The sequence below is a fragment of the Leuresthes tenuis genome, unplaced genomic scaffold (genome assembly GCF_036924035.1).
Source record: "Leuresthes tenuis unplaced genomic scaffold, fLeuTen1.0.hap1 SCAF_6, whole genome shotgun sequence".
NCBI lineage: Eukaryota > Metazoa > Chordata > Actinopteri > Atheriniformes > Atherinopsidae > Leuresthes > Leuresthes tenuis.
In genome coordinates this window covers 29,301,646-29,309,464 of record NW_027325360.1, presented here as the reverse complement: position 1 = coordinate 29,309,464, position 7,819 = coordinate 29,301,646, and the positions used below count along the sequence as shown (strand labels likewise).

Here is a 7,819-nt window from a genome sequence, read left to right as displayed (position 1 = left end):
TTTGAGTGAAGGAATTCATTTTATAGATAAAATCCCAAGAGTCTGCTGAGAAAAGAGAGTGAAGGCGAAGTAGACTTTAACACGGCTATGGGAGCGAGCCGAGTGTGGGCTAACCGGGAGAATTGCTTGAAAGAAACGCGACACCGAATGAGCGATCAGAACAAAGCCTCAATACGGGATTCTCGTGGTGTTTTTGTTGCTGCCTTGTCTTTTGCACAGAGTAAAAGACAAGGCAGCCATCGAATAGGGCCCGATTGTTCCTAGTTGGTCAGCCGAGGAGCAAGGGGGGGGGGGAGCAAGCGTCTCAACCAAGCAAAGCTCACCATTGGGAAGGTGGCTATGCCAACTAGCCTGATGCCCTGCTCCCGCAGTGACGGATAATCGTACTCTGGTTTCTCTTCATAACGTACAAGTCTTTCGCCTTTTACTAAAGACTTTCGTGGAGAGCAGCACTAATGAGTTGTTTCTATTTTTGGCAGGCTTTACCTTTGCGGGTGAAGCCCTTTCTGTCTGTGCAAAAGAAATCTTCTTACTGTGCAGAGTGACTTCTCTGAGTAGAGTCGCCTTACTTGTTGCGACTGTGCCGATGTTCGAAGCTGGAGTGCAAAGTTGTTGCTTGAATGGTGCTTGCTGGAGCGTGCAGGAGTGCAAAGTTATACCATTTAAAAGGGCTGAAGAGTGCTCAGTGCAGCGGGTGGGCGACACTCTGGCCACCTTGAAAACCGAAGTTACATCCACTACCAGGGGCAGCCCAAGTTCTGCCGCAAATGTGGTGAGCATGGGCACCTGGTTGAGGCTTGTACCAAGGTGTTATGTGGGAAGAGCAGAGAAATTGGGCAAACTTTTGGAGAGTGTCCAAATGGCAGGAAATGTAATCTCTGTGGAGAATTAAATCACCTCTTCAGAGATTGCCCTAAATCTTTTGCCAACAAATTAAAGACGGTAAAGCCACAGTCAAGCCAACAAAGAGAAGGACCAAAGGTGGCAGTTGGTGAACAAAGTGAAGAGGTTGACCCAATAAATTCAAACTTCCCGCCAAAAGCTTGGATTGGAAGTGAGGAGCAAAAAGGGGAGGGGCCTGTAGAGGCCTCACCACTCAGTGTTGAAGTCTGTGAGAATTCACAGGCAGAGGGTGGAGCTACGCTAAATGAGGAGGAAGAGCAGACAGGTGAGTCTAGTGAAGATACTCACCTCCCCGAAGGTCAACAGAAGGTCAATTTGTTGATAGGCATTCATTTATTTCTTCACTTCTGATGAAGTTTCAACAATAAACAACAAACTTTGTATTATGAGAAAGAACCAGAATCATTCTTCAGGAATCCGAAAATAAGCTCTATTTTATGAGTTATGCACGAATTCGGATTCTCCTATAAAACGAATTCCTTAACTCAAACCAAGTTAAGACTGCTTTGTCCTTCATATTTATTCATGTCTAATCAAGTTTCAACGATAAACAACGTTGTACTTTGTAGAATGAGAAAGAACTTCTTCAGCAATAAGCATCTCTCGACATATGACGAAATACAGATTTTGCTATGAAATTAATTTCTTCTATCAGCGTGACTTAAAACTGTTTGTCCTCCTTATTTATCCACTTCAAATCAAGTTTCAACAATTAAAAAAAAATTGTAGTTTGAGAAAGAACAACTTAATCTTCAGCAATCAGTATAAAAAGAGGTGCAAATGCCAACCATACATACCTAAAAGGTGGAGCGGAAGTATTCAGCTGCAAGTAGGTGTGAATGTTCGACCATAATTTGTAAAAAGCGGGTAAGAAAAGGTTCGAATGCCCGACTATATATTAACAAAAGCGGGAGGAGAGGTCTTCGGATGAGAGTGGGTGAGAATTTCCAACCATAATCTATAAAATACGGTGAAAAAAAATATGTGAATGCCTCATAGAACACTAAAAGCGGAAGTGTTCGGCTGCAAGAAGGTGTGAATGTCCGACTATATTTGGTGAAAAGCAGGTGAAGCAAGGTCTGAATGCCCAACCTTACATCATCAAAAGCGAGATCAGAGGTGTTTGGCTGCAAGAAGGCCATAGTTTTCCAAAAGCGGGTAAGGTGCGAATGTCCAACTAAATATCAACAAAATTTGGGGCAGAGGTCTTCGGATGCAAGTGGGTGTGAATATTCCACCATACAAGTATGGTGGAGAGGAAGCTGTGAATAGCCGACCATAGTTTGGAAAAAGCGGGTAAGAAAAGGTTTGAATGCCCGAACATACACCATCAAAAGAGGGAGCGGAGGTGTTCCGCTGTACGAAGGTGTGAATGTCCGACCATAATTGGTAAAAAGCGGGTAAGAAAAGGTTAAAATACCCGACTGTACACAATCAATAGCGGGAGCGGATGTGTTCGGCTACAAGAAGATGTGAAAGTCCGACCATGGTTTGTAAAAAGCGGGTAAGAAAAGGTGCGAATGTCCGACAATGTATGATCAAAAGAGAGAGCGGAGGTTTTCGGATACAAGAAGGTTTGAATGTCCCACCATGGTTTGTAAAAACCGGGAAGAAAAGGCTCGAAAGCCCGACTATACACCATCAAAAAGAAGGTTTGAATGTCCATCAATAATTGCTTTAAAACAAGAACGTAAATTTTCGAATATCAAACCGCACATGATCATAAGCGGGAGCAGAGCTGTTCGACTGCAAGTAGGTGTGAATGTCCAGCCATAATTACTCACAAACGGGGGAAGAAAAGGTAGTATTGCCAGACCATACATCATCAAAACAGGGAGCGGAGGTTCAGCTGCAAGGTGTGAATGACTGACTATAGTTTGTAAAAAGCGGGTAAGACAAGGTGCGAATGCCCGACAATGTATGACCAAAAGAGAGAGCGGAGGTGTTCGGCTGCAAGGTCTGAATGTCCAACCATAATTTCTAAAAACCGGGTAAGAAAAGGCTCGAAAGCCCGACTATACATCATCAAAAGCGGGAGCGGAGGTGTTCAGCTGCAAGAAGGTGTGAATGTTCGACTAAAGTTTGTAAAAAGCTGGTAAGACAAGGAGCGATGTCCCCACATTGTATGATCAAAAGCGGGAGCGGAGGTGTCCAGCTGTGAGTAGGTGTGAATGTCCGACCATAATTGCTGAAAAATGTGTTAGAAAAGGTAAGAATACTGGACCATACATCATCAAAAGCGGGAGAGGTGGTGTTGGGCTGCAAGAAGGTGTGAAAGTCCGACAATGGTTTGTAAAAAGCGGGTAATAAAAGGTTCGATTGCCCGAATATACATCATCAAAAGCGGAAGCGGAGGTGTTCGGATGCAAGAAGGTGTGAACGTCCGACTAAAGTTTGTAAAAAGCAGTTAAAAGCGAGAAAAAGCTTTTCGTGAGTTCTGCATGATTTGGGATTTTGCTTATAAAATGCATTACTTCACTCAAACTATGTTAAAACTGATTTGTCCTTCATATTTACCATGTCTAGAAAGATTTCAACAAAAAAACAACGTTGTACTTTGCTTAAAAGAAAGAGCAAATCTAAAGTTTCAGGAATCCGAGTATAAGCCTGCTTTCTTGAGTTCTGCACGATTTCGGATTTTGCTCTAAAATGAATTGCTTTGCTCAAACCAAGTTAAAACTGCTTTGTCCTTCCATATTCATCAATGTCTAGATCGACTTCAACAAAGAAAAACATTGGACTTTGCAGTAGAAGAAGTTGAAATCCATCTACACATTGATAAATATGAAGGACAAAGCAGTTCCCACTTGCCCATAAGAAAATAAGCTTATTCTCGGATTCCTGATCCTTCAGTTTTGCTCTTTCTTCTACTGCAAAATACAATGTTGTTCTTTGTTGAAGTCGATCTAGACATTGATAAATATGAAGGAAAAAGCAGTTTTAACATGGTTTGAGTGAATGAATTCATTTTATACATAAAATCCGAAATTGTGCAGAACTCATGAAAATAAGCTTATTCTCGGATTCCTAAAACTTTTGATTGGCTCTTTCTTTTACTGCAAAGTACAACGTTGTTTTTTTGTTTAAATCTATCGAGACATTGATAAATATGAAGGTAAAAGCCGTTTTAACATAGTTTGAGTGAAGGAATTGATTTTATAGATAAAATCCCAAATCATGCAGAACTCCTCAAAAGGGGCGTATGGCTTAATCACAAGTGTGGCTCTTTCTCATTCAGGGTAGTATGAGGAAGTTTATGCTTGAAATATATGTAGAAATGGGTACATATGAAGGACAAAGCAGTGTTAACTTAGTTTGAGTGAAGGAATTAATTTTATACATAAAATCCCAAATCATGCAGAACGTATGAAAAGAAGCTTATTCTCGGATTCCTGATCCTTCAGTTTTGCTCTTTCTTCTACTGCAAAATACAATGTTGTTCTTTGTTGAAGTCGATCTAGATATTGATAAATATGAAGGAAAAAGCAGTTTTAACTTGGTTTGAGTGAATTAATTAATTTTATACATAAAATCCGAAATCGTGCAGAACTCATGAAAATAAGCTTATTCTCGGATTCCTAAAACTTTTGATTTGCTCTTTCTTTTATTGCAAAGTACAACGTTGTTTTTTTGTTTAAATCTATCGAGACATTGATAAATATGAAGGTAAAAGCCGTTTTAACATAGTTTGAGTGAAGGAATTAATTTTATAGATAAAATCCCAAATCATGCAGAACTCCTCAAAAGGGGCGCATGGCTTAATCACAAGTGTGGCTCTTTCTCATTCAGGGTAGTATGAGGAAGTTTATGCTTGAAATATATGTAGAAATGGGTACATATGAAGGACAAAGCAGTGTTAACTTAGTTTGCGTGAAGGAATTCATTTTATACATAAAATCCGAAATCGTGCAGAACTCATGAAAATAAGCTTATTCTCGGATTCCTAAAACTTTTGATTTGCTCTTTCTTTTATTGCAAAGTACAACGTTGTTTTTTTGTTTAAATCTATCGAGACATTGATAAATATGAAGGTAAAAGCCGTTTTAACATAGTTTGAGTGAAGGAATTAATTTTATAGATAAAATCCCAAACCATGCAGAACTCCTCAAAAGGGGCGCATGGCTTAATCACAAGTGTGGCTCTTTCTCATTCAGGGTAGTATGAGGAAGTTTATGCTTGAAATATATGTAGAAATGGGTACATATGAAGGACAAAGCAGTGTTAACTTAGTTTGCGTGAAGGAATTCATTTTATACATAAAATCCGAAATCGTGCAGAACTCATGAAAATAAGCTTATTCTCGGATTCCTAAAACTTTTGATTTGCTCTTTCTTTTATTGCAAAGTACAACGTTGTTTTTTTGTTTAAATCTATCGAGACATTGATAAATATGAAGGTAAAAGCCGTTTTAACATAGTTTGAGTGAAGGAATTAATTTTATAGATAAAATCCCAAACCATGCAGAACTCCTCAAAAGGGGCGCATGGCTTAATCACAAGTGTGGCTCTTTCTCATTCAGGGTAGTATGAGGAAGTTTATGCTTGAAATATATGTAGAAATGGGTACATATGAAGGACAAAGCAGTGTTAACTTAGTTTGCGTGAAGGAATTCATTTTATACATAAAATCCGAAATCGTGCAGAACACATGAAAATAAGCTTATTCTCGGATTCCTAAAACTTTTGATTTGCACTTTCTTTTACTGCAAAGTACAACGTTGTTTTTTGTTGAAATCTATCTAGACATTGATAAATACCAGCCGAAACTCTGCTGCCGCTTTTGATAATTTATGGTTGGGCATTCTTACCCTTTCTTACCCGCTTTTTACAAATTATGATCTTACATACACACCTACTTGCAGTCGAACACAACCTCTCCCGCTTTTGATGATATATGGTCCGGCATTCTTACCTTTTCTAACACATTTTTCAGCAATTATGGTCGGACATTCACACCTACTCACAGACGAACACCTCCGCTCCCACATTTGATAGTGTATAGTCAGGTATTCTCACCCTTTCTCATCAGCTTTTTGCAAATTATGATCTGATATTCACACCTACTTGCAGTCGAACAGCTCTGCTCCCGCTTTTGATTATGTTTGGTTGGATATTCGAACATTTTCTTAATGCTTTTTACAAACTTTGGTCGGACGTTCTCACCGTCTTGCAGCCGAACACCTCCGCTTCCGCTTTTGATGGTGTATAGTCGGGCATTCGAGCCTTTTCTTACCCACCTATTACTTACTATGGTTGGACATTCAAACCTTCTTGTAGCCGAACACATCCGCTCCTGCTTTTGATGATGTATGATTTGGCATTCGCACCTTTTCTTACCCATTTTTCAGTAATTATTGGTCGGACATTCAGACCTTCTTGCACCTGAACACCTCTGCTCCCGCTTTTGATGGTGTATAGTCGGGCTTTCGAGCCTTTTCTTCCCCGATTTTTACAAATTATGGTTGGACATTCAGACCTTGCAGCCGAAAACCTCCGCTCCCTCTTTTGATCATACATTGTTGGGCATTCGCCCCTTGTCTTACACGGTTTTTAAAAACTTTAGTCAGACATTCACACCTTGCAGCTGAACCACCTCCATTCCCTGTTTTGATCATGTGTGGTCTGGAAATACTACCTTTTCTTCCCCCGTTTGTGAGTAATTATGGCTGGACATTCACACCTACTTGCAGCCGAAAAACCACCTCTCCCGCTTTTGATGATGTATTGTCCGGCATTCTAGTCTTTTCTATCACATTTTTCAGCAATTATGATCTGACATTCACACATACTTGCAGTCGAATATTGGATATTCAAACCTTTTCTTAACTGCTTTTTACAAACTTTGGTCGGACGTTCACACCTTCTTGCAGCCGAACACCCCCGCTTCCGCTTTTGATGGTATATATTTGGGTATTCGAACCTTCTCTTACCCGCTTTTTACAAACCATGGTTGGACTTTCATACCTTCTTGTAGCTGAACAACTCCACTCCTGCTTTTGATGATTTATGGTTGGACATTCGCATCTTTTCCTACCCATTTTTCAGTAATTATGGGTGGATATTCACATCTTCTTGCAGCTGAACACCTCCTCTCCCGCTAATGATCATGTAAGGTTTGATATTCGAAAATTTTCTTTCATGTTTTAAAGCAATTATTAATGGACATTCACACCTACTTGCAGCCGAACACCACCTCTCCCGCTTTTGATGATGTATGGAAAGGCATTCTTACCTTTTCTAACACATTTTTCAGCAATTATGGTTGGAGAATCACACCTACTCACACCCGAACAACTCCGCTACCGCATTTGATGGTGTATAGTCGGGATTTCTCACCCTTTCTCATCAGCTTTTTGCAAATTATTCTCTGACATTCACACCTACTTGCAGTCGAACAGCTCTGCTCCCGCTTTTGATTATGTTTGGTTAGATATTCGAACCTTTTCTTAATTGCTTTTTTACAAACTTTGGTCGGACGTTCACACCTTCTTGCAGCCGAACACCTCCGCTCCCTCTTTTGATGGTGTATGTTCGAGCATTCGAACCTTTTCTTACCCGCTTTTTACAAACCAGGGTCGGACTTTCACACCTTTTAGTAGCCGAACAACTCCGCTCCCGCTATTGATTGTGTACAGTCAGTTATTTTAACCTTTTCTTACCCGCTTTTTATCAACTATGGTCAGACGTTCACACCTTCTTGCAGCCGAACACCTCCGCTCCCTCTTTTGATGGTGTATGTTCGGGTATTCAAACCTTTTCTTACCCGCTTTTTCCAAACTATGGTCGGCTATTCACAGCTTCCTCTCCACCATACTTGTATGGTTGGATATTGACACCCACTTGCATCCGAAGAACTCTGCCCCAAATTTTGTTGATATTTAGTCGGACATTCGCACCTTACCCGCTTTTGGCAAACT

The 7,819-nt window shown here is 40.3% G+C and overlaps 1 non-coding gene across 1 annotated transcript; it reads left to right on the top strand.

The window, feature by feature from the left end:
- The first annotated feature begins 383 nt into the window (after positions 1-383).
- On the top strand, positions 384-497 carry LOC140310522 (U5 spliceosomal RNA). Its single transcript, XR_011916582.1, has one exon. It is a non-coding gene; the product is annotated as a U5 spliceosomal RNA (small nuclear RNA).
- Positions 498-7,819: the final 7,322 nt, after the last annotated feature.